Here is a 26,587-nt window from a genome sequence, read left to right as displayed (position 1 = left end):
TTTGTTGAAAGGTTTCTTTATGTCCTTTTGTTTTTTATACAATACAGTCAGTTTTCCACATGCTTAAATATATTAAGTGTACAGAGTAGTTTATAAAGTATAATTTCAAACTTAAGAACAGCCCTCAAAATTACAAATTAACCCCTCAAATGCAAAGCAACTTCACTTCCTTAAACTGACTGTTTTCTGCCTCCACCCCAACCACTACCTTTTCTAAGAGAGAATACATAATTAGCCAAGCAGAGAATGTACTTTTATTACTACCCCATTTGAGATTCCCAAGGGGGAGTTCTATGTCTGTATGTCATAAAGGGCATTCAAATGTCACAGAAAGTTTCTCTTCTGCTTTGTGTAGCCAATTACTTAATTTTATCATTCATTTATTGTGTGATGTTATGATTAACTAACATGTCATGTCATATATAATCACTGTATGTTGAATAGAATTAAATTGTAGGATTATAGAAGGATAGGATTGATTGGTAGTCAGAAGTGATAAGTATATATTAGGTATCTAAGTAAGTAGGGCTGAAACGCAAGGCTTACAGGCTGACGCCTGTCAGATTTTAGCTTAGCCATACGAGGCCTTAGGCTTAAGAAATGCTTGACATAAGTAAGTGACCAAAGAATAACCCGATGCCACAAGATTATGGGAAAAGATGCACCAATGGGTGGCATTGCGAAAAATTAACCACCAGATTAATTTTTGATTACAAGATACCCAGTAGTCACATTTTTCTAACATGTGCCCTAACCGTAGGGTACACGATGCATTAGGGTATTAGGTATAGTCAGAATCACATTATAAAAGAGGATGCCTGGAATGGGAAAAATCAGTTACCTTTGGGAATATTCCAGCAGGAACCACCTATCTATTGATGATCAATCTGTGGAGGACCCATTAGACCATAAGACTATCTAGGAGGATGTGAGTATGACTATAGCTATAACTTGTGCATGGATATTTTTAGGATTTATATATGCTTGGATAATGATAACCTTGATGGCAACTTTAATAAAATTGATAGGGCAGACAAGACGTTGTGAATGTCTGTTACTTTCCTTGATCTTCATGTGTTCCTAGAGACTCTAGATCTGAGACAAATGGCAGAAGTAACTTTCACTCTGAGCTTAAAACTCTACCCCCTAGAGTCGAACCCATGGTGGTATAGTACAAAATTACTGAAAATAGTAAATTAACTAAATTCACTTTATAAGGCTTCCTTTGTGTTCAACATATTCTTCGTTCACACACTGCGCTGGACATCAGAATTATCCATTCTGCCACGGAAGGTTGTGTGTCACTTTTCCAATGCCTCCAAATCACATTTAGCAGACATATGAGCTATTTTTAAACTAGATTTTATAAAAATTCTAACCCTAAGGTATGATGCACTGAGCTTGAGTCCAGAGAGAGCTACAACTTAATGCCTCAAATATATTCCAATTTGTGTCATGATTTAGCCCCAAGTTGGTGAACTGTTTCCCAATCACAAAAGGGCATAGTATCCTCCTAACCTTGTCTTTACAATCTCCAGCATAATCTCTCAGTGTTGTGATTTGTAAAGGTGTCTGTAGTGACAAAAGTAACCAGAAAAAATAGTCACCTGGTAGAGAAACTTAATTAAAGGGTGAACAAAGTCATGCTGGAAGCTTCCAGACACTTCAGCCGCTAAGGGCCTCGGTACGACTCTCTAACTGCTTTCAAATGTGGCTTCTCAGGGCCTCAAATACTCTGTCTCTGAGACCCACTCCTCCAAACGGCCATTAAATCTTCCCCTGCTGGCCAATTATCACCCTCCGCAGCAGAAGAAAAAGAACAGAATCTGACTTCTGCTAACCAATCACTTGCTCAGTTCATTTATCACAAGAGATGTTCTTCTCAAAAGGGCCATCTGAGAGCAACCTGTTCCTTCAGCCCCCACAAGAGCAATGGGAGACAACAGCTCTTCATGGAAGTCTCTGGAGCATCACATTCTTTGTCAGCTTCTGCTGAAGGCGAAACTCTCAGTTATGAAGAATAACATGGAAACATTACAATTAATCTTAAAACACACTCTTCAACTGTAGTCTTCCAATGAGATTTTAATAAGTTTACATTGTTTGGGAGGTGTGAAGCATCTGTGTTATTCTGCTATTCAGAACCAAAAGAAAAAAAGTCTGACACAGGGTGTGGAATTTCCTAAAGGACCCGTTTTAAAATTAATTTAAACTCCTAAACTACTTTACAGATTGAATTGTAAATTCTCTGAAAATGTGTTCTATGCTCAGAGATTAAGTGCTGTAATTCTAGGAAGAATATGCTATAATTGTCTTATATCTGAAAGAGGTTGACTCCCTAGTTTAAGTACAAAATTCCACCTTAACTATTGAACTGCGACTAGTGCCTACATAGTATGTATGTGAGCAGATAAATAGCGCCCCATTAATTGGCATATAATATGTAGTATAGTTCATACACTACTAGGTTTAATAAGGCGGTTATGCATTCCAACTTAGTGCGGGGTAAAATTTTTCAGATTTTTTTTGCCAAAAAATACAGATTTGGGTTGACCAAAAACATTTAATAAACTCATGAGAAATTTGCAACATTATTTTGGTCAAAAAATTTTGAAAAAAAAGTGTTCCGTTTTGACACTTTAAAAAAATCAAAACATTTCATTTTGAACTAGAAATGTATTTTCATTATGAATTTTAGTCTTTAAACTGATAAACCTCAAAACAAAACTAAACATTTTGCTTCAGGTCACACAAAACATTTCATTTGACCTAAAAATTAAATGAATTTTTTTGGTTCACTGAAAATTTTGAAAAAAGTACTTTCAGGTTGACTCAAAACAAAATTTCCCCCCTAGGTTGGCTACCAAACCAAGAAAAACCAAAAATCAGTTATTTGCACCCTCTACTCCATATGGCTTCCTAATTAAGCAGGTCTTAACAAATGAGACCAGGAGCAGGCTGTCTATGGAGGACATTAAAGCTGCTGTGGAAAGTAAGCAAGCAAGAGTGCAAAGTCTCTTTACATCAAAAGAAAAAGTGCAGATTTATAATTGTTTTAGAGCAATTATGTGATAAGTGGGGATTTCTTTTTTGAGCACTGTCCAAAATATTATCTGTGCTTTCGTTAGGGACAAAGACATCTAGGCAAAAACGAGCACTTGATATCTCTGGCTGATTAGAATGCATTCATCTGACAGATTAATTTTTCAAGTAATAATAGCAAAGCACTGATTAATGTATAAAACTCTCTCTTATGCTTTTATAAAGGTCATATTAAGCTGCATGTTCTAGAAATGATTGTCTCCTACTGAAAGCTCTTTATGTGCTTATAAATGTGGAGAAGAGACATGGTGGTAAAGACTTGAGAAACGTATTACAACAATGTACATTTGGCAACATTGTTTACTTTTCAATGAATTTGCTGGTTAAATTAGCCAGAAAGGAGTGTAAAGGTCTAATATACTCAAAACAACCATTCAGCAGAGCATGCAGTAATCATTTAACATTAACATCAAGAGCAGAGATCTAATGCAGTGGTTCTCAACCAGGAGTCTGGGGCCCCCTAGGGGGCTGCGAGCAGGTTTCAGGAGGTCCACCAAGCAGGGCCAGCATTAGACTCATTTGGGCCCAAGGCAGAAAGCCGAAGCCCCATCACATGGGGCTGAAGCCAGAGGCCCTGAGCCCCACCACCCGAGGCTGAAGCCAAAGCCTGAGCAATGTAGTTTTGCAGGGCCTCCTGTGGCGTGGGGGCCCCAGGCAATTGCCCTGCTAGATATTCCCCAAGGCCAGCCCTGGCTTTTATATGCAGAAAACCAGTTACTGTGGCACAGGTGGGCCGTGGAGATTTTATAGCATGTTGGGGGGGCCTCAGAAAGAAAAAGGTTGAGAATCCCTGATCTAATGAATTCTTTCCACAATGGAGAAAGTGAAGTGGTAGGATAAACAAGAACAGAGATGGCACATGATTTTGCATAGCTATTTGTTGTAATCTTTTATAATTAACTTTTAATTATTTGTTGTAATCTTTGTTGTGAATTTAGTCCTTTCTTCTTGGCAAACCAATCCTGATTTCTGCAAAGACATTCATCATTTGGACAAACAATTTTCAGCCTAGCTTATTGCACCCTGTTCACTTTGAGGATTTGCTATTCATTATTCATAGTGTGTGATTGGTCACTTAAGTCATATGGTATTGTAACTACTTTCTGATTAGATTACTGAAACTTTTTAACGTAGAGAATGAGGAATACCAAATAATGGACTTTTAGCATGAATTTTTGGGTGCATATCAGTTTGTGCTAAAAATAGTTTTAAGATTCACAAACAATGTTGGGATTCACTAACACCTTGTATGGAGATATACCTATCTCCTAGAACTGGAAGGGACCTTGAAAGGTCATGGAGTCCAATCCCCTGCCTTCACTAGCAGGACCAAGTACTATCCCTGACAGATATTTTTTTGCCCCAGACCCCTAAATGGCCCCTTCAAGGATTGAACTCACAACCCTAGGTTTAGCAAGCCAATGCTCAAACCACTGAGTTATCCCTCCCCCCATAATGAATCTTTTAAGATTCATGCGCACCTTGTATTTCATGTATTCACACAATTCTGTGTCACCAAAAATAATATAAACCAAACTTAAAGCTTTTATTTGTGAAAATATTTACAAACTAATTTCTTAAAATTTGACTAGCCCTGCTAACTACACAGTTTCAGCTAAATACTATATATTATTTGGGGGAACTAATCTGCCTATGCATTATGGGGCAAATGCTCTGGTGATATAAATAAGTAGAATACAAATGAAGTAACTGGAGGGATTTACACCTGCAGAAAATTTGGCCTAGTAACTCCATCAGAAAAAATGCTAATTACAGCAAAGTGTTGCAAATTACAATTTCTAAGTAATGTATACATAAGATGTGTTGCGTCGCTAGACTATTTTAGAATAGGAAATCTCATCGTTTGATACTGGTAAAATGTTTGTGTTAATTTATCTTTTAATCAAACTCCAAGATTCCTAATTGTCACTTATTTGAGAAGCAGTGAAAAAAACCATCAATATTTTATATTTATACAATGATTTTCATCTGTTTGAACTCCATAGCACTATACTACAAGCTGATTCCTGAGCAATGGGACAGTATAATGGAAGGCTCAAGAAGCACTCTGACAGTAGGTTTTGAAATATATACCACATATATTGAAGGGGGGAACTATCCCGCAAAGTTTGAGGTCTTATTCTCATTTAAAACAAAAAAGGGTTGTAGAACATAACTGGTACACCGCTACCTCGATATAACGTGACCTGATATAACACGAATTCGGCTATAACGCGGTAAAGCAGTGCTCGGGGGGGGGCGGGGCTGCGCACTCCGGTGGATCAAAGCAAGTTCGATATAACGCAGTTTCACCTAGAATGTGGTAAGATTTTTTGACTCCCAAGGACAGCGTTATATCGAGGTAGAAGTGTATGTTAGAAGTCAACTCCTTCCAAATACCTGTCAGATTATGATTGCTTCTCATGGAACACAACAAGGACTTCCTGACTCCTCCTGAAATGAGAAAGATGACTGTTAATTACTGTGACTGTGCAAAATTACAGTTCATCAGTAAATATAAAACCATCAGTGCCTCTGGTATGAAATTAATCTATCATCACTACACAGTATATAATTCATTAATTGTTAACCACTGTCATATGTAGCAGCCATGAAAAGGAAGGCATCTGCAAAGCAACAGCACATATCTGCAAAAGAAATGTCACCAACAAGCTTATAAAAGTGGAACTTTGATTAAAAAGACATAAAACCTAATAACTGCATCTTCCAGTTACCTCTGTAATGGAGGATCTTAAAGCTGGGAAAATGCAAAAGAAAATAAACTGCTAAAGTATGCTGAGAACAGCCATAGAGAAGAATTATAATGTCGGAAGAGGGAGGAAATCGTCAGTACAGACCCTACAAAGCAGACTACTTACTTATATCACAGATATGATGCAACCTACTAATGGCAACACTCCAGCTAAAATACTGGAGGAGAAATAGAGAAACCAGAAACAAAAGATAAGGTGCTAAGAGTGTAAGAACTAAGAAACAAGGAGAAAAAGGACAGGAAAGCAAAGCTTGTGCTAACACAAGAGACAGGGAACTGATAGATCAAGCAAAAAAGGTTTGAGAATATCAAAGCAATGAACCATGCTGGCAGTCACGGCATGAGCACCTTATGGTGCTAACTCTAGCAAACCTGGAGCAGCTAGTTTGCTAAATACTGGAGATCAGGGTGGAACATAACATATATCAAAGCAAAACCATCATATATAAGTTATGTTTTGCCATAAATGAAGAGCAATCGTTTACTTTCAGACTCAAATTACTTATTTTAGGCTAAGGAAAAACACCACAAGAGAGAACAAAAGTATAGTCTGCAGAAGAGAGATGATTCTGGGTCTGAATTTTGGGCCTTACATCCCTCCCCTAATATAGTGGGAGTCACACTCATACTGATGGGTAGATAGCTCTTCATTCCAACCATAGCAATCCTGCCAAAATTAAGATGTTTTAATTTTTATTGAATGAGTTATAAAAGTCCTGATACATTCAGAACCATCAAAATACATTTCCTCTGAGTAAAAATGTCTATAACATTCATATATATCACACAAAAATCCACTTCTCCCCCATGTAAAAAGAACATTAGGGTTGCAAAGTCAAGCACTCTAAAGTTAGAAAATAAAGAATTAAGCTTGCTTGTGCAACCTTCATTCAGCTGCCTTGTGCATATGCATTATGATATAGTCTTTAATTACATGATCACATGCTATTTTTTCCATTGGACCTCTTTCCATGTACAGGAGGGACAATGCTCACTTAATGAGCCGCTATTCAATATTTTGTTTTCTCCTCATTCCTCAATATGTGGATGCTGCCTTATTTACTGCGCACTTCAAACCCTGCTCTGAAGATAGAATTATTAATTTCCTCGTGGGCTTTTCTATGCTGCTTATTGTTATAGTATCTGAGTGCTTCCCAAACATTAATCTATCTTCACTATACCTCTGTGAGGTGTAGGGTGACCAGATGTCCCGATCTTATAGGGACAGTCCCGATTTTGGGGTCTTTTTCTTATATAGGCACCTATAGGCCCTCACCCCGTCCTGATTTTTCACATTTGCTGTCTGGTCACCCTGGTGAGGTGAGGAGGTGGTGTCATCTCCATTGTACAGATGGGGAATTGAGGCACAGACAGATTAAAGTAAAAAATATCCTGTATCTGTGTGCCCAATCTGAAACATGTAGGATCTGATTTCTTTCATAGATTCCAAGGCAAGAAGGGACCACTGTGATCATCTAGTCTGATCTCCTGTATAATGCAGGCCAGAGAACTGCCCCAAAATTATACCCGTTTTAACTAAATCATATTTAGAAAAAAATCCACTCTCGATTTAAAAATGTTCAGTGATGGAGAATCCGCAAGCTTTGGTAAATTGTTTCAATGATTAATTATCCTCATAGTACTTAGTATTATACATCACTTTACACGTTCAAAGCACAGCCCCCACTGACTTCATTTGCGGTTGTGAATGCTCAGCACTTCTGTAAATCAGACCCCAGGGTATAAAATTGGGCCCCCAGAACATGGTGCACACACCGTTAGTGTTCATCTGTGGAAAGTGGTTTAAACATACATACCCACTATCACATAGCGACAGAGGCAGGGATAGAATCCAATTCTCCAGGGCAGCTTTCAACTCCCTTAACCATGAGACTGTCCTTTCTCTTTCTGTAAACTTCTGCCTCGTTCTCTACACACCTTCCAGCACCTGTAGCAATTGAGGCAGGGATCCTACGAACACTACACTCAGTTCATCCCCAGAACAGGTCAATCCTGTCCACTCGATAAGGCAAAGGATCCAGTGCAAAAAATAGTACGCGATCACATAATTAAAGATTCTATCGTAAAGTGTATGCAAAGTTGTGGCATTTCCTTACGCCTGTGCTTGACTTTGCAACTTTGTTATTTTAATGTCATATTTTTGTGTCATTTCCAAGGCTTTAAAAAAAACCTGACAAAACCCAGAAAGTATGTCATGAGGCATCATATGACACCCACGTGGATCATCAGCAGAATTGGAATCTTTAGATTCACCACACAGATTACTGCTACTTGAGCTAATGCAGTAACTGGTGGCAGTAGTAGGTTGTCATCCTCTATATGGACCAGCACTAAAGGCGGATGAAACACTTTGCCAGTGGTTTTCACACATATTTGCTGACAGCAGAGGAATGGTGAAACTCAGAAATTTTGGGTTCGATTCCAGACTCTGGAAGGGATCATGCTGTAGTGGTCCCACACTCTTCTGCCATTATCCCTTAAATGTGACCCATTCTGACCTCTCCCCTCCACCCTCTTTCTATCCCAGCCCCATTTCTTTCCCATCCTGGCTCTCTGTCTTAGTCCTGTTTTTATCTAGCCAGTCCCAGTCTCCACTCCTCAGGCTTCTCATCCCAGTCTCCTTGCCCAGCAAATTCCAGCCTATTGCTCAGCTCCCAGTCAGTTTCCCCCTACCCTACTCCTCATCCCAATCTATTCCCCACACATAGACCTGGCACTTGTCCCCTCTGCATTGAACCAGACAACTTCCTCCTTCATGCTGCCTGGGTTCTGCACAGGGTTCATTCAGAGGACAGCAGAGTCTCTCCATGTTCTCATTTCTGGTGTCTGGGTCTGGCATGGCTCCCAGCCACCCAGAGCTGTAACTGCTGGGAAAGTCCTACTCAGCCCCAGGCTGCAGCATGCTCAGTTCAGATGGAATCGCTGGAGTATTTAGCTGCAAAATTGGCCAGATTTTCACAGGGACAGCACCAGGCGGATCCCTGACACAAATGCCACTCTGTGCCAAATTTCAAGTGTCTGCTCCAAAGCATGGGGTTGCTGGAATTTCTTTTAAAATGGCCACCAGAATTTTCTATCGTGGGCAAAACAACAATTTTTCACTAACCTCATTCTTGGAAATGGCTGAACTGTTTTGGTTGAATTTTTTTTTAAAAAAAAGTGTACACTGTATAGGCTGAGAACATATACCACATTCACAAATAGGGTAAAAATGACTGAGTCACTTACGGTGTAACCTGAAACCAATGGGTTTGCACAGGTGTCAATGAGGGCATGATTTGGCCTGTAAAACCTTTCCTGCTGGAGATGATCTAGGAGATGGAAAGCACCCAGCTTGACTCTCAGAGCCTAGGTACAGTCTGTGGGCCTGGCAGTAAGGAAAGTCATCCCCTACGCTTGAGTCTAAACAGCTCAGCATAGCTTTGCTGCATGCTAAATAATAATACCTGAGTGGTGAAATCTGTAGTCAAACTGTGTGTTTTGGATCCCAGAGCATTGGATGAAGTGTTCTCCCAGAACTGGAAAAGGTATCTGGATAAGCCTAGTGGAAAAGGTCTTGGAGGGAACCCCAACAATATTCTAGTGACAGCTGATGTGTTTGTAAGGGATGCTACTGTTATATTGTGTTGCCACCATTATGTTGCTGCTGTGTCCTCAGAATTCTTGCTATTATCCCACATTAAAATAAGATCCTTCATAAATTCCAGCTGTTGATTAAGGACTAGACTTTTCCACTCCTTACTCACAATGAGTAGTGCCTTCCTTTCGGAGTTGTCCCCTGGAAATCAATGGGATTACTCAACACTAAGTTGCTATCAATGTAATCAATGTAAGTGATGGAATCTAGCCCAGTGTAACTTTTCATTCCTTGGTCTTAAAAAACTTGGCCCCTGATATCCATACAATAATTCTGGTCAAATAGTCAGCCTCATCAACCTTAACCCATTTACCACCAAAGGTTTTCTACAGATGTTCTCACAGTAATATATTTCTTTCTTTCTGAGTGTACCCAAGCAACAAACCAACCAACCATGGTGTCAGGTACCTTTATTGCCAATTTCTTTAAAAAGGTCAGGCTAGGTACCAAAATCTAATTGCCTCAAAAAACAACCAACATTAGCAATACCGCTGGTGTGAGTAATGTACTTGCTTTGAAAAAGAACTGGGGGAGTGAAGAAGGTTGACTGTAATTGTATAATAGGTGTACAGAGTCTGCTATGTGCACTGCTGCCACAGAATGAGAATAAAGGAATCAAAAATGCTTTGCATTTTCAGGGCCATGGTGCCAATGTGCAGAGATCACAGTGAGGGGAACAGGACAAGCCAATACAAATGCGGTTTGCTTTTGTAGCTCTTTATAGAGCAAATTGGAGAAATGGTCTGAGTTAAACAGGATGAAGTTTAACAAAGACAAATGCAAAGTGCTCCACTTAGGAAGAAAAAATCAGTTTCACACATACAGAATGGGAAGAGACTGTCTAGGAAGGAGTACGGCAGAAAGGGATCTAGGGGTTATAGTGGACCACAAGCTAAATATGAGTCAACAGTGTGATGCTGTTGCAAAAAAAGCAAACATGATTCTGGGATGTATTAACAGGTGTGCTGTGAGCAAGACACAAGAAGTCATTCTTCCGCTCTACTCTGCTCTGGTTAGGCCTCAGCTGGAGTATTGTGTCCAGTTCTGGGCACCGCATTTCAAGAAAGATGTGGAGAAATTGGAAAGGGTCCAGAGAAGAGCAACAAGAATGATTAAAGGTCTTGAGAACATGACCTATGAAGGAAGGCTGAAAGAATTGGGTTTGTTTAGTTTGGAAAAGAGAAGACTGAGAGGGGACATGATAGCAGTTTTCAGGTATCTAAAAGGGTGTCATAAGGAGGAGGGAGAAAACTTGTTCACCTTAGCCTCTAAGGATAGAACAAGAAGCAATGGGCTTAAACGGCAGCAAGGGAGGTCTAGGTTGGACATTAGGAAAAAGTTCCTAACTGTCAGGGTGGTTAAACGCTGGAATAAATTGCCTAGGGAGGTTGTGGAATCTCCATCTCTGAAGATATTTAAGAGTAGGTTAGATAAATGTCTATCAGGGATGGTCTAGGCAGTATTTGGTCCTGCCAGGAGACTGGACTCAATGACCTCTCGAGGTCCCTTCCAGTCCTAGAATCTATGAATCTAAGAATCCCTTTCAGGTTTCAGCTCAGGACGAGTGGCCTTAAATATATATTCAGACGATGGTCTGAAAGGCATTTGATTTTGTTGACTGGCCCCGGAGGTATTCTCCCCAACCGTTCCTAATCATCCTTTGATGCAGCTGCTCCTATGAGAGCCATAAATGAACAGTATCCAGCACAGCGGAGGTGGTGGACTAGTTCTGCTTTCAGTCACCCTGGCATAAGTTCAGAATAATTCTTCTGACTCCATCTGGCGTGTTCTGCATGCCAGCTTCTTTGCACTGTCCTAGTGGCACAAAGCAGCCTTAAAGTCAGTGTGGTCAGTCTTTGGCATATGGCCTCTACAGCCGATCTTACGCCACCTCAGTAATGGGGGCATTTCCAGTGCGTCCTGAAGTCACAGAGATTCCTGGCTGTCAGAACAGTCTCTGGGGGGCAACACATATTAGATCAGCTTTCAGGTTGCTTTAATTTACAGTGGGCATTGGAACAGCAGTCTCATGGCCTCAAACTGGTGGAGGTATCAAGGATTCTATAGTGCCCACCTTCAGCTGCAAATACAGCTGAGGTTCTGACCCTCTACAGGGGACTGAAGCATGAAAGGAATGTCTGTAAATAGCTAGAAAAGCAAGAAGCATTTTGTACTGGCTTGTCCTGCTCCTTTTGCTGTGATCTCTGCACACTGGCATCCTGGCCCTGACATATGCAAACCATGTTTCATTGCTTCGTTCTCATTCTGTGGCAGGGGTACACATGACACCGAAACTTATAAATGTAACAATCAATAATCCTCAAATTCCATTTCAGAGCAAACATATTACTTGCAAACGGCACTGCTATTGGGGGATTTGTTTTTAGAGAAAATTCAGTTTAGGTACCTGTAGTAGGGTTGCGCCGGGGCTCTACCCTCCGAGACTTGAAATTTTGCAAAGAATTAATACAGGCTATATGTAAGATTTGGGAGCGGGGGAGTGGGGATTAGTGCCTTCAGGTAGCAACATTTATTACCAGAATCTTTAAAAAATGCTTGCTGGGTAAGATGATTTGGAAGGTAAGATTAGCCTTTTTTAAGACCAACAAAGGGAGAGTCACGTATTCAACATCTTCAATGTATACAGGATTCTATTCCTGTGGATTTACTCCAGATTTAAAACAATATGCCTGACAGCAGAATTTGACCTGCTAGTTTGTAATATAATGGATTGTGTAAACCTACAAGACAACAGCAAGATGTTTTTGGGTATTTCTATGAAAGATGTATGATGCTACCTGGATCTGTTAACTTGGCCTACAACATACAAGGACCATATAAAACATATGCATGATGATGTCAAGTTGCCAGTTTGGATAAAGCATCACAACAAGGAGATCAGGGCAAGGCAATTAAAAATATTGCTTTTTCTGCCAAATCAAATTTCTGCCTCATGCTGGGAGGTGAGTACAAGCCAATTAAAAATATATATTTATTTAATGCTGCTTTCGCTCTCTTCCCTTTGTCATATTGCCATTTGTTATCTGGTGGGCCTGAAACATATGGAGCTGTTCTCAAGGTACCATCACAGCCAGCAGCAATGTTTATTTTATTAGGCTCCCTGAAGCATCCCAGGGCACCATGCCATTTCCACAGTGAGATCTGCTCCTTTTAAGTAGTTTACTCCATTGCTCTGTCTTCTATCTTTCCTAAACCCTAAGTTAAAGAGTATGAAATGTAAAAATGAAAGGAAAGTCTGGGAATTCACTGGGCCTGATTCTTTTCTCACCATCACAGGCTTTACAGAAATGTAATTCCCACTGACTTCAGTGGAGCTGCTCCTGATTTACTCCAAGAGTAGGGATAGAAGAATCAGGCCATGGCATTAACATTGCACACTAGATTTTACAGGCCAAAACATGACTGATAAATTATGAAAAAATAAACACAGCAAAATCCTCTTTTGACCACTTTGAAGTTTTCTGCATTTCTTTCACTCCTTGTGAGTTAACTAGACCCAAGCAACACCCTCTTCAGGACTGACTACTTCAGGTTCACCTTTTTTCCAGGCATTGGAATATCACAGGTTTTTAACAGAACCTAGCCCAAATTCTATTGTCAGTTCATAGATTCCAAGGCCAGAAGGGACCACTGTGGCATCTAGTATGCCCTCCTGTACAACACAGGCCATGTAACATATAATTCCTAGAACAAATCTTTTAGAAAAACATCCAATCTTGATTTAAACATTTACAATAATGGAGAATCTACCACAACCCTTGGTAATGGATCCAACAATTAATTAGCCTCGCTTTTAATAATTTATGCCTTATTTCCTTTGTGAATTTGTCTAACTTCAACTTCCAGCCATTGGATATTATACCTTCTCTGCTACACTGAAGAGCCCATTATTAAATATTTGTTTCCCAGATAGATACTTATAGACTGCGATTAAGTCACTCCTTAACCTTCTCTTTGTTAAGGTAAAAGTAGATTGAGCTCTTTGAGATGATTACTATAAGGCATGTTTTTTAAATCCTTTCATCGTTCTCATGGCTCTTCTCTGACCCCTCTCCAATTTATCAACATCTGTCTTGAATTGTGGACACCAGAACTGGACACAGCATTCCAGCAGCAGTCACAACAGTACCAAAAAGAGAGGTAAAATAACCTCTCTACTCCTGCTCAAGATTCCCTTTTATGGCCACAGCGTCATACTGGCAGCTCATGTTCAGTTGACCCTACTGAAGTCAAGAGAATTTTGCTCCTTGTCTTTACTTTAGGTTTGCATACTATTGAAAGGGGTCATATTCTGGAGTGATTGCCCCAAGGGTTACATGGGATGGGGACACTCTCAGCTCACCAATATACAAAAGAAGGGGGAGCAGTCCACAGCAGCCTTCTCTTTTCCCCAGATCTCATGAAGGACAAATATCTATGAAAAATTGGGCCCAAGCCCCGCAGAGCTTGGATCATTTGCTATAATCATGATGCCTCGGCACAACTCACAAATCACCCCTCACCCACACACAAGCCTTGAGCATGTTTCTCTCTTGTACTATGCTGCCATTAGATCCTCTAGCATCCTGTCCTGTATGATTCTCCCCTGCCAGTAGATAGTTGCAACTCCTGGCAGGGAAGTTAATGCGTGAAAATATCAGCATTGATGTACACAGTAATTTGCAGCTTGACGTTTTTTGCTTTGCAAGGAAAGCATGCTGTGCAGAACAGGTGCTCCCTCTCCCACTCTCGCTGCAAGTTTCTGCAGGTAGGGAATTAATGCAACAGAGCTGGTGACAAATCACTACAGGGTGGAAGAAACTACCAGCCCTCTTTTAACTGGCCCCCAAATCCTAATTCTTTGCACTCGTTCAAGCTACCTAGTGGAGAGGAGAATATAGTCTTTGTTGTTCTAGATCTGTGAAATCCTTGTGAAAACTCAAATAATAAGTCCACACGAACAAGGTTTGTTGCTGTTATCTCTAATAATGTAAACTGGTAAGCAAGCAATGTATCTCTTCACCTGCATTATCTCTGAACAGGATAACTACTCATGCATAGCAGCGGCAGAATACCTATAACACTGAACTCATTAATTTAAAGTGGGCCTTATAGTAATCCATGTTATTCACACTGGTTTTTGTACAGCATAAGCAATTAATCTAAAGCCACACTTGATTCATGTTTTCCAAGTGAACAGTGTATTCATGTCATCTTGCCTGATGTTAAGCCGCCTGTACATGCATGTGTGGTTTTATAAAGGGTATGTAGTGAAAACTTTGTTTCAGGAGGTATGGCCTTTGTTCATGCGCCATGATATGTACATTTAAAGAAAAATTGCCAACTTCCTGTTAGAAACATTTTTATGGCATGTACATTCTGGCTTAAAACAAATGCAGTCACGACTTACAACATGCACTCACTCCCCAGGGTACACCTTAGGTCAGGTTGTAGAGACTCTTCCACTCCAGACCTCCTTATTGTTCCTGGTTCCTCAATGGTTTGCTGTTACTGCGGCCAAGCCCTCCGCCCAGGTCACCTCTCAGTCCAGACCTCTTCTGCAGCTAACAAAATACAAATTAAATCTCAACTCAGAATAGCCAGCTAGGCATTAAACTCTATAGTATTTAAACACTAGCCCTTCCTAGAGATCCATGGCTGGTGTTGTCAAGGTTAGGTCCCTCACTGGGCCAGGTTACTTAGGTAAGGACAGGAACACCCTTGCCTCTAATGGCTTCCTAACTGGCACCTAATAAAAGCAGTCCACCCTTTTTATCTGGCCTGCTGAGCTCTGATTGGCCTCCACCTGTTTCTGGCCCTTCTAGGTGCCAGAGGACCAATTCTCACTGGTTCTACCTGCAGTTGATCATGGAAGGCCTCTCTGGGTAACCCCTGGAGGTCTGAACTCACTGCTCCTCTTTTCCAGCAGGGTTACTTCTTAGGGCAGGGTGTGTCAAGGCAGTGGGGCTGGCAGGAGGGGACAGCCAATGCCTGTAGGGCCCACCACACTTAGTAAAAAAAGCATATAATACATGTGCCTTGGCCTGTTTTTACCAATGACTGCTTTTTAGTACAGAACTGACTGTCTGGAAGAGGAAGTCCGCACCTGTTTTGCGCACAGATCCAACCCATGAGCACATCAGAGGACTTGGATGACTGACTACTCAGTTGTAACACTGTAAACGAGAATTTTTATTCCATGCCACAGAAACAAGCAAAAAGACATGTTTACACAAATGTTGCATAACAATGTATTAATATCAATGTAGGACTTTAATTCAAGCCCTGCATTATCAGGAATAGATAATCTCCATAACCATATAGGTACTTAATAACACAAGTCTCCCCTGCAGCTACACAAAATCTTTCCCTTATAAATCCACAAATCCACATATTTCTGTTATCTGTAGTGTGGAACACTCTATACAGTTAGTAAAGATTGAGGGACAGAGGAAATCTATGAGAGAGAAGACAGGCACATGAATGTTCAAAATCCACTGCATCCATCATCTTTTGAAAGAGTAATCTATAAATACAAAGTGAATTACCAGAGCACAAAGCAGTTTAAGGAAACTTATTGAACCATATTAAAAGCGACTTGAATACTGATATTGCCTATACATAACTATTTATATCAAAAGTGTATCAGTGTCATATGCACTACATTATTTCATGAAAAGTTACACTGGGTTTAAACTCTTAATTTATTTTCATATTGTATTTTATTTTATATCAATTCCATGTTACCTCTTCTTGGGCTTGATTCTATAAGGTCTTGAGCACGCTTAACTCCAAGGAAACCAGTAAGTGCAGATGCTCACCATTCCTCAAAATTTGTCTTTGAGTTTGTATATTTATCTGCCTTTCTATGTGTGTGTTATTTGACTGCACTTGTGTGCCGTGTGTATGTTATCTTCACCAAAAATTTATTCAAAGATATAAAGATATCGCAATAGTCCTCTATATGTAGTGCAGAACATGAGAAACTTTAAACCATAACAATGTGAACAAGAAATAAGTAAAATAGCCTTAGTTTTTAGAACTGTGTAAGTTAGATGGATGAACTAAACCAAACTATACGTTGGCCATTTTTTAAAATCTTTTCAGTGAAAAAATGGTATGATGGAAAGAAGACAAAAATCAAAAATTTATCCTGTCTTAGCACAAAAGAACACAGGAAATGCCACGTAAGAACAGACCATTTGGGGCTGTCAAATCCAATATCCTGCCTCTGATATACTTGATATTGCTTCAGAGGAAAACCTCCATAACACTCTTCTCCATTGTTTAATACTGTGCCATAAAAGGTGAAGGAATTCCCTTTTGACTCCAGATAGTACTCAGTTTATGCCCTTAAGCACAAGGATTTTTAACCTTGCTAGTGTGACTGCAAATATTATTTCTCTTCATACAAACGCCTAACCCCTTTTAAGCTTGCTAAACTATTAGTGAATTTCACAGATTAAATAAATACAATGTATATATATAAATCCATGCAGTGATCAGATAGATAAAAGCTCTATGGCAAAGCCATACATTCTTTTTAAGGCCAAAACCTTCTGAAATATTGAGGGTAAGATGAAAATAGTTTATTTCCAGACTGACAACTCTACTGTACAACTTACAATAGACAATGTACTCAATGTATCACTTAAATTAATCTAAACCAAGTTCTAAAGAAATCATGGGAAATTTAACTGCATTATATAAAGATCAATCATATAGCATTAAAATGGCTCCACTGGATAGACAAAAGCAGCTAATGCTATTTAGAGTTCCTACTGATTATGTGGTTTTTTTTAGTAATCTAAACAATCATAATTATTTAGTATTCAAGTTGACATCAGTGAAGTAGTTTCAAAACTCTGAGTTAAATGAGGGCTAACAGACACTAAAAGGGATGATACGTCTCCTGATACACTATAAAAGCTGAAATAAAACTATTGATACACCAATATAGTTATGTGGTGTCAGAATAGGACTATAATTACTCTCATAGCATCTTAACAGCTGCAAAGAAAACTCTGAGCTTTAAGGTAACTACAAGAACAAAGCACAGATTGCCCCTGTACAATAGTAAAACAAGATAAGCTGCCACTTTTCCTAGATGCTCTCATATGCTGGTATATACATTAATGAAATGCTCTGAAGGGATAGAGTTCATTACCACAAATGTTGCACAGAGCTGTTAGATCTTCTTTCAGTTAATGATAGCAAGTTTATCAGCTATTTCCATACTTTGTTAAGCAACATACTTGTAAACAAAAACCTGTTGCCCTAAACTAAATTAATCACAAGTATAATTGAGGAATTTAGTATTTATTGCTCAATGCACTTTCATACATCCAAGAAAACTTCCCCAACAACTGTGTCTAAAGAGTCTATGTTTTCTTGTAAAATACTTGCTTCTCCTGGTTTTCAAGGTTTAAAAGTTTGCTGAATAATTAACTGAGCTGAAATTTGGCAAATTTGGATACATGTGAGTAGACCCCTATAAAGTCTGACAATACGCAGATCTCAATTACGCTTTTTAGGACTGTGCTCCACATTGGAGGATTACAAAGATATTTAGTGCCAATACCTCCTGGAGTAGAGCACGTTATCATTGCTTCACTCAACTGCAAGTTGCAGCGTGTATTCTTCTCTGCACCTGGACAAGTTTGTTGACCACTGCAGAGAGGAAACAGAGACAGGGACCTGCTCCCTCACTATCCTTTCCTGCTCACTTCCAAGGGGCTAGTTCCACTTTGGGTGCTAAATTCTCACACTCAGGGGAATACAAGAGTGCTTGGCCAATCCACTGGAGTGCCAGGGGGTGGGAGGGGAGGAAGGGCGGGGCTCCTTGTGCCTCTATTCCTTCATGAGCAATTCCCTTGACCCTAGTTGTTCTCAGAACCCTCTCTAAGCAAAAGTGTGATTCCACAGCATGGAATCAGGAAACCTGACCAAAATCAGATCTGCACTAAATTTGTTAGTTTCCTTTGTGGTTTGGAGAAGTGCGAGCATTCTGTGGAAAGTGGCCTAGCCACACTCCCTCCACAAATCTGAAGATCTGGATCCCACAGAATCCCTATAGAGGGGTTTCTGTGGGGTTTAGTGAGAAGGGGGGAAATTCTGTAAACTTAGAGCAGATCTACACTTAAAATGCTGCATCAGCACAGCTGCACCAATGCAGCTGTAGTGCTTAAATGAAGACTGACAGGAGAGCTTCTCCCGTTGGCATAGTTAATCCACCTCCCTGAGAGGTGGTAGTTTTGTCGATGGGAGAAGCTCTCCCATCAACACAGAGCTGCCTAGAAACGGGGTAAGGTCAGTCTAATTGTGTTGCTTATGGGCGTGGATTTTTCACACTTTGAGTGACCTAGTTATACAGATATACATCTGCAGTGGATTCCCTCCGCTTTTCCATGCCTCCTCAGCCAAATCTTGATTTCAGCTCCCCTCTGCTTAAAGGGGAGAATGGGGCCCTTAGAAAGAAAAGTATCATTATCTTAAACTAATAGGGAAGGACAATATATCCATTTCCAGCAACTGGAAAATGTTTCTGGTCTGAAAGCACAGGGAGAGCAGATAAGGACTTGTATCTGAAATAACATTTACATACTCCATGTGATTAAGTCTCTGGACGTTACTTTTTTACTGTCATTTGTCTCCTAGAGATGTCACTTCTTTCCACAATTCAAAGCTCTATCTTTGTCCTACAATTCTTTTAATCAAATCCAGAGTCATATTATAGGGATGCCTATTATAAAGGCTGCAGATAATCTTAATTATGGCATTTCCTAACTTTTGAGTATTTGACTTTGCATCCCTAATAATGTTCTTTTAACATAGCTTTGTGTGTACATAACATAATAACTGAGGATTAGTTTTGGTTACTAGGATACACACCAGTCAAGGAGATCAACTGCGATATTAATCTCAGAGATTTTTTGGAAGCATGTTGCCTGCCTGGAGCCAGCACCCGAGACATTACGGAAAGGTTGCTGAGATTCATGGGTCCTTTTCACTACTGCCCCATGCTGCTCATCCATGTAGACACTAATGATACTGCCAGGTCTGACCCTAAGCAGATCACCTGTGGGTACAGGGCTCCAGGAGCAAAGATGAAGGGATTTAGGGATGCAGGTGTTCTCACCCATCCTCCTAGTTGAAGATAAGGGCCCATGAGGGATACACACATCCTGGAGATGAATGCATGGCTACACAGATGATGTCAACAGGAGGGTGTTGACTTCCTGGATCATTGGATGCTTTTCTGGGAAGGACTATTGGGAAGAAATGGGGTCAATCTGACCAAGAAGAGGAAGAGCATCTTTGCACACAGACCTGGCAATCTAGATTAGGTTCAAAGGTGGCAGATGACAAAAGTCCACTAGTAGGTATAAAAAAAGGTTACCTTAACTGAGGGCTATGTGTGGGGGTCCGAGGGAGGAACACGAGGGCCAGGAAAAGCGGGACACCGGTCTGCAGAGGGCGCTTTGACAGCTGGAGAGCTAATTCCCAGAAGGTACCAGCAGGAGGTGCCACAGGGGTGAGTTCCGTACGGTTACAGGGGACAAAATCAAAAGCTAAGGCACAAACCTAGCAAGGGATAAAAAAGGCAATAAGAGACTCTATAAATACATCAATAGCAAGAGAAACAGAAAGGAAAGCATAGATCCTCTACTTAGCAAGGAAGGAGAGTTAATAACTGATGACCTCAAGAAGGCTGATGTTCAGTCATCATTAAAAGGTAAATAGGTTAAGAAATATTTAGATAAGTTAAATGTGTTCAAGATGGCATGGTCTAATGGAATTCACCCTAGGGTACTTAAGGAGTAGCTGAAGCAACCTCAGAACCATTAGCAGTTATTTTTGAGAACTCATGGAGGACATGTGAGGTCCCAGAGGACTCAAGAAAGTCAAACAGTATTTATTTTTAAAAAGGGGAACAAAGAGGACCCAGAGAATTATAGACCAGTCAGCCTAACTTCGATACCTGGAAAGATACTGGAACAAATTATTAATCAATTTGAAAGCACCTATAGGTTAAAAAGATGATTACAAATTCATATTGGCTATTATTTAAGAACAAATCATACCAAACCAACCTAATTTCTTTTTTTGGCAGGGTTACTGGCCCACTGGATAGGACTGCCGGAGACGTGATGTATCTTTTTTTTTAGAAAGGCTTTTGGCACGGTTGCACATGACACTTTCATGAGTACTAGGGAAACGTGGTCTAGATTAAATTACTATAAGGTGGGTGCAAAAGCGGTTAAAGGACTGTACTCAGAGTAATCATCGATGGTTCACTATCAAACTGTGTTTGTGGTGGGGGGAGTTCCACAGAGGTCAGTCTTGTATCCAGTACTATTCAATATTAATGACTTGGATAATGGGGTGGAGAGTATGCTTATAAAATCTATGGGTCACACCAAGCTGGGAGGAGTTGCAAGCACTTTGAAAGGCAGGATTAGAATCCAAAATAATCATGACAAATTGGAGAATTGGTCTGAAAACAACGTGATTAACGTCAACAGAGACAAGTGCAAAGTACTACACTAAGGAAGAAAAAAGTCAAATGCACAATGGAAAATGGGGCATAACTAACAAGGCAATAATGTTGCAAAAAGGATGTGAAGGTTATAGCAGGATCACACCGAATGAGAGTCAACAATGTAATGCAGTTGTAAAAAAGATTACTATCATTCTGGGGTGTATTAACAGTGTGATACGTAAGACACAGGAGGTAACTGTCCCACTCTACTTGGCATTGGTGAGGCCTTAGATCAGTGGTCTCCAACCTTTTTATGCACAAGATCACTTTTTGAATTTAACATCAACCCAGGATCTACCCTGCCCCTTCCCCGAGGCCTCGCCCCACTCACTCCATTCCCCCCTCCCTCCATCACTCGCTCTCCTCCTACCCCCGCCTCACTCACTTTCACTGGGCTGGGGCAGGGGTGCAGGCTCTGGGCTGAGGCCGACAGGTTCGGAGTGTGGGACGGGGCTCTGGGCTGAGCCTGGGGCAGGGGATTGGGGTGCAGGAGTAAAGGGTGCAAGCTCTGGGAGGGAGTTTGGGTGCAAGGGTCATAGGGTCACACTGCACCTAATCTCACAGAATCCATGGGACATTTCATGAATTTTACATTTTATTAGCGTCATTTGTAGTTTATAGATCCAAAATCCTTCAGGGATGGTCACAAATCAGTGTTCAGAGTAGCAGCCTTGTTAGTCTGTATCCGCAAAAAGAAGAACAGGAGTACTTGTGGCACCTTAGAGACTAACAAATTTATTAGAGCATAAGCTTTCGTGGACTACAGTCCACTTCTTCGGATGCATATGCATATGCATCCGAAGAAGTGGGCTGTAGTCCACGAAAGCTTATGCTCTAATAAATTTGTTAGTCTCTAAGGTGCCACAAGTACTCCTGTTCTTCTTTTTACAAATCAGTGTAACATTCTCAACTGTGGAGTGTGCATTGGCTGAGGCAGGTGACTGGGTTGCAGGAGAGGGTGAGGAGCATAGGAGGGAGTTTGGGGCAGGAGGGGGCTCAGGGCTGGTGCAGAGTGTTGGGGTATAGAAAAGGGTGAGGGGTGTGGGCTCTGGGAGGGAGTTTGGTGCAGGAGGGGGCTACGGGCTGGTGCAGGGGATTGGGGTACAGGAGGGGGTGAGGGGTCTGGGAGGGAATTTGGGTGCAGGAGGGGGCTCCGGGCAGGGGAAGGGGTGTGAGGTGTAGGCTCCGGGCAGGAAGTGTTTACCACAGGCGGTTCCCATCCAGTGGCATAGCAGGGCTCAGGCAGGCTGCCTGCCTGCCCTGGCCTCATGCTGCTCCCAGAAGCAGCTGGCTGCTGGCATGTCTCTGCAACCCCTGGGGGGAGGAGGGCAACAGGTCTCCATGCGCTGCCTGCAAACGGTGCTGAGGTCAGGGCTTGGAGCTGCTGCTCCCCTCCCCACCCAGGGGCTGCAGAGATGTGCCAGCAGCCAGCCACTTCTGGACACAGCGTGAGGCCATGGCAGGCAGGCAGCCTGCCTGAGCCCTGCTGCGCCGCCAGACTTTTAGTGGCCCATAAATCATGCTCGACTGGCAGAGGCTCCAGGATCAACCAGTCGATCACGATCAATGGGTTGGTGACCACTGCCTTGGCGACCACTGCCTTAGGTAGAATATTATGTCCAACTCTGGGCCCACACTTTAAGAAAAATGAGGACAAATTGGAGAGAGCCCAGGGGAGAGCAACAAAAATGATTTAAAAAAAAAAAATTAGAAAACTACACCTATGAGGAAAGGTTAAAGAAAGACTGGGCATGTTTAGTTTTGAGAAAAGAAGACTAAGGGAGAACCTGCTAAGTCTTCAAATATGTTAAGGGCTCTTAAAAAGAAGACAGCGATCAATTGTGCTCCATGCCCACTGAAGGTAGGACAAGTAGTAATAGGCTTAATCTCCAGCAAGGGAGATTTAGGTTAGATATTAGGAAAACCAGAAGGATAGTTATGCCCTGGAACATTTTTCCAAGGCAGGTTGTGGAATCTCCATCACTGGAGGTTTGGACAAACACCTATCAGGGATGGTCTAGGTATAGTTGGTCCTACTTCAGCACAGGGAGCTGGACTAAATGACCTCTGGTGGTTTCATCCAGCCCTACATGTCTATGATTTTATTATGTGATGAGAAGAGACATGGTATGACTCTTGATTTTGTAAGAATAAATTAATATCCAGAAAGAATAACTCAATCCATTCACAGATGGTATTTCTCTTTACTTACTACTTCAAAGGAAGTTTGAAGTTTCCACTATAACTCATAATCCCTCTCCCCTTTCTGCTCTAGCCAGTGATTCAGTAAATCTGGAATGATAGCACAGAGCTTTGGGACCTCCTGCAGGGTGACAAGATGCTTTCTTACTTTGTCATTAGGATTACTATTTATTAGTTATGGTGCAATATAAGTGTACGTGGCATTGTAAAGGAGAAATGGCAACAGTCAGATAAGGGAATCCCAAACTGGAAGAGATGACAGTCTGAAAAGGCGCAGGGCCAATTCCAAACAATGCAGTACAGAACAAGCTGACAAATTGTCATTACAGCTGAAATGGAGCTTTACACAGCAGGGGAGGCCACTTGGCATACATTAACTGGCAGGCTGCTCCAAGCCTAACTGATGCTCTCAAATATGTCTGAGTCAGGAGTGGGTGAAGAAAATTACAGTAATATTCCCATGGATACTGAGCCACAATATATCAGTGGGGGCCTTAAAGAAGCCTGTTTTTAAATATCACACATCAAATATTCTGCAGCACTGAATAATCTAAATTAAGTCAATTCAGTTCCCAACATAATGCCGCTAACATTTGTATTTTAATTCAAAAGACAGGAGAACTAACCCCATATTGTGCTTGGAGTCTTTCCATCAGGAAGGGAAGTCCATATGTAGGTGTTTCCTATTACAGATGCCCCCTGACTTACGCAATCATTCTGGTCCAGAAAGCCTTGCGTAACTCGAATTTTGCGTAAGTCGGAAACATATACCTGTACGTTACACAAATTTCCGCAACTCAAAAATCCTATTTCTGGCTTATGGAACTTTTTCCATAAGTGCAAATTTGCGTAAGTCGGGTCTTGCGTAACCCGGGGAGCATCTGAATATATTAAGGTAAAAAATGTGTGTTCATTGAAACAGGTTGTGAAGTGAATTGGGTTAAGTTTAGCGCATAGTAGGAGTGAACCAGAAGGTAAGACAGACAAATTTGCATTTTTCTTAAAAAAATTATTCTTCAAGCACTTACCAAAAGCTAAACACATCATTTTAGGAGTTCTAGTCAATGTATACTGTATAATGGCATAATTTCCAATCCTGATGTTTATACATCATTGTCATGAAGAATTAGTAACCATGCAATATTTAAAGAACAATTCAAATATAGCAGTAAAGTGAGCAGTTAAAGAAGAAAACAGTGGTCTAAATCAGGTGAAAATGGCTATTGAACTAACAAGACAAATTCTATAGCAGTTGTTGTTATAAACATATTGCTACCAATCACACCTCAGAAGCATGACAGGCTACTTAGTCTACCCTGGGGCTAAGTTTTATGATGGTTTTAACATTAACTGTAATTTTTGAGTCACAAGGTGCCTAGAGCAAATGTTAGGTGCCTTTTTGGTACAAACTGGTAGAAATCTAAATAAATACATACATTACAATATGATTTTCCCGCTCCCAGTCTGTTTAATTATCACTCATTGCGGTTGGCGGAAGGCCTACTGGTCAGTTTTGTCCTGAGCAGGCACATAGCTGCTTCCCCATCTCACAGCTGCTTGCTCCACTTATCTGATTAACCTCAGGCTTTCTGCCTGAGTATCAGCTTTTTTGTGGACTTCAGGCCCTGCCTTCCTGTCACATAAGCTTCAGACTTTTTCGACAGAGTTGTGTGAAATGAATTTTAACATCACTTTAGCTTAAACTACAGAGTTCCACTACCATCTGTTGTCTCCCCAAATCAGCCTAACAGTTCTTTCGCCCTTCTTTTGCAGCTAACATCTTCTCTCTTTAGTCCTAGCTCTGTAAACTATTTTTGTTGTTAAATCAACTATCAATTTTTCCATTAAGGTTGTCCTTAACTTCTCAAAATATTCGCATTAGAGAAGGGCAACAAAAATGATTAAGGGTGTGGAACAGCTTCTGTATGAGGAGAGATTAAAAAGACTGGGACTTTTCAGACTGGAAAAAAGATGACTGTGAGGACATATGATAGAAGTCTGTAAAATCATTAATGGTATGGAGAAAGTGAATACAGAAGTGTTATTTACCCCTTCATACAACATAAGAACCAAGAGTCCCCCAATTAAATTAATAGGCAGCAGGTTTAAAACAAACAAAAGGAAGTACTTCTTCACACAACACACAGTCACCCTGTTGAACTCATTGCCAGGAGATGTTATGAAGACCAGAAGTATAACTAGGTTCAAAAAAGAATTAGGTAAGTTCATGCAAGATAGATCCATCAATGGCTATTAGCCAAGATGGTCAGGGATGCAACCCCATGCTCTGAGTAGCCCTAGCCGCTGACTGACAGAAACTGAGAATGAACGACATGTGATGCCTCACTAGATGATTGCCCGGGCTGTTCATTCCCTCTGAAGCACCTGGCACTGGTGGCTGTTGGAAGACAGGATACTGGGCTAGATGGACCTTTGGTTGGACCCAGTATGGCCGTTCTTATGTTCTTTAACGCCCAACAAACTCTGATCAACACAATCTATGATGTGATAATACAGCACAAGATACGATGTCTTCTAAAATCCCAAAGTAACATGAGACAGCCATATAGGTTTAATAACCGATTTAACCCTCTCCCTCCCCAGACTATACTATAATTGCACCCTACTCGGAAGCTGTGGAAGTTTAAGGATTAAAATTTAATCATCAACCAGGGAGGGGTTACTGAATTATGAATACTACTTCTCACAGTAAGAATGATCCGGTACACCTAAGAAAAAGTATTCAAATTATATTTCTACGAAAAGGCGATAAACCTTGAGGAAGAAGTTGAGCTATCAAATGAACTGCCATTACCGGACCGTTGGACTAAAATCGGAGTCTAAAAATCTGAATCCAACGTGTGACCCACGATCCTGGTGCAAATGGTTTTGAAGGGACCAGAGCAGTGTCACCAGGGGCGGGTTGCGACACGTGTCGTCACCCCTGTCATGTCACAGGAAAGGGGCCTTCCTTCTCCAGGCGCCTCTCCCGGGAGAGAGACACCAGGCACCTGTACGTCCCTTCTAGGGCCAGCGATCTCCGCCTAGCCCTAGCGACCGGGCCCGCAACCCACGCCTCTCCCGCCCCACCCTCGGCAGCGCCGCCGCCTGCGGGCCGAGCCCGCCCCCCGCCGCCAGCACCTCAGCGGCACGCAGCGCGCGCGCGCACCTCCCGCCCTTAGCCCGCCCCAGGCTGTGCCCGGGAACGCGGGAGCGGGCTGGGCGCGCGCCTGGAGGGAGGCCCCGAAGCTCCCGTTCTCCTCGCGGGTCAGAGGGAGGAATGATGCTAGGGCCTATCGATAACTCGGCG

General features: G+C 41.4%; 1 long non-coding RNA gene across 4 annotated transcripts; it reads right to left on the bottom strand.

Annotated features, from left to right (window-relative positions):
• On the bottom strand, positions 1-26,587 carry LOC135972517 (uncharacterized). Of its 4 annotated transcripts, XR_010588980.1 has the most exons (5): positions 26,093-26,388; positions 15,640-15,709; positions 14,944-15,097; positions 5,503-5,556; positions 1-1,989 (listed from the first exon to the last, which is right to left on the bottom strand). It is a non-coding gene; the product is annotated as an uncharacterized LOC135972517 (long non-coding RNA). The 4 variants fall into 4 exon arrangements; XR_010588983.1 differs by lacking the exons at positions 15,640-15,709; positions 26,093-26,388 and adding an exon at positions 26,447-26,587; XR_010588982.1 differs by lacking the exons at positions 15,640-15,709; positions 26,093-26,388 and adding an exon at positions 26,419-26,555.

This window comes from Chrysemys picta, chromosome 7 (genome assembly GCF_011386835.1).
Source record: "Chrysemys picta bellii isolate R12L10 chromosome 7, ASM1138683v2, whole genome shotgun sequence".
Lineage (NCBI taxonomy): Eukaryota > Metazoa > Chordata > Testudines > Emydidae > Chrysemys > Chrysemys picta.
The sequence above is the reverse complement of the archived record's forward strand: the minus strand, read 5'-3'. Positions and strand labels throughout refer to the sequence as shown.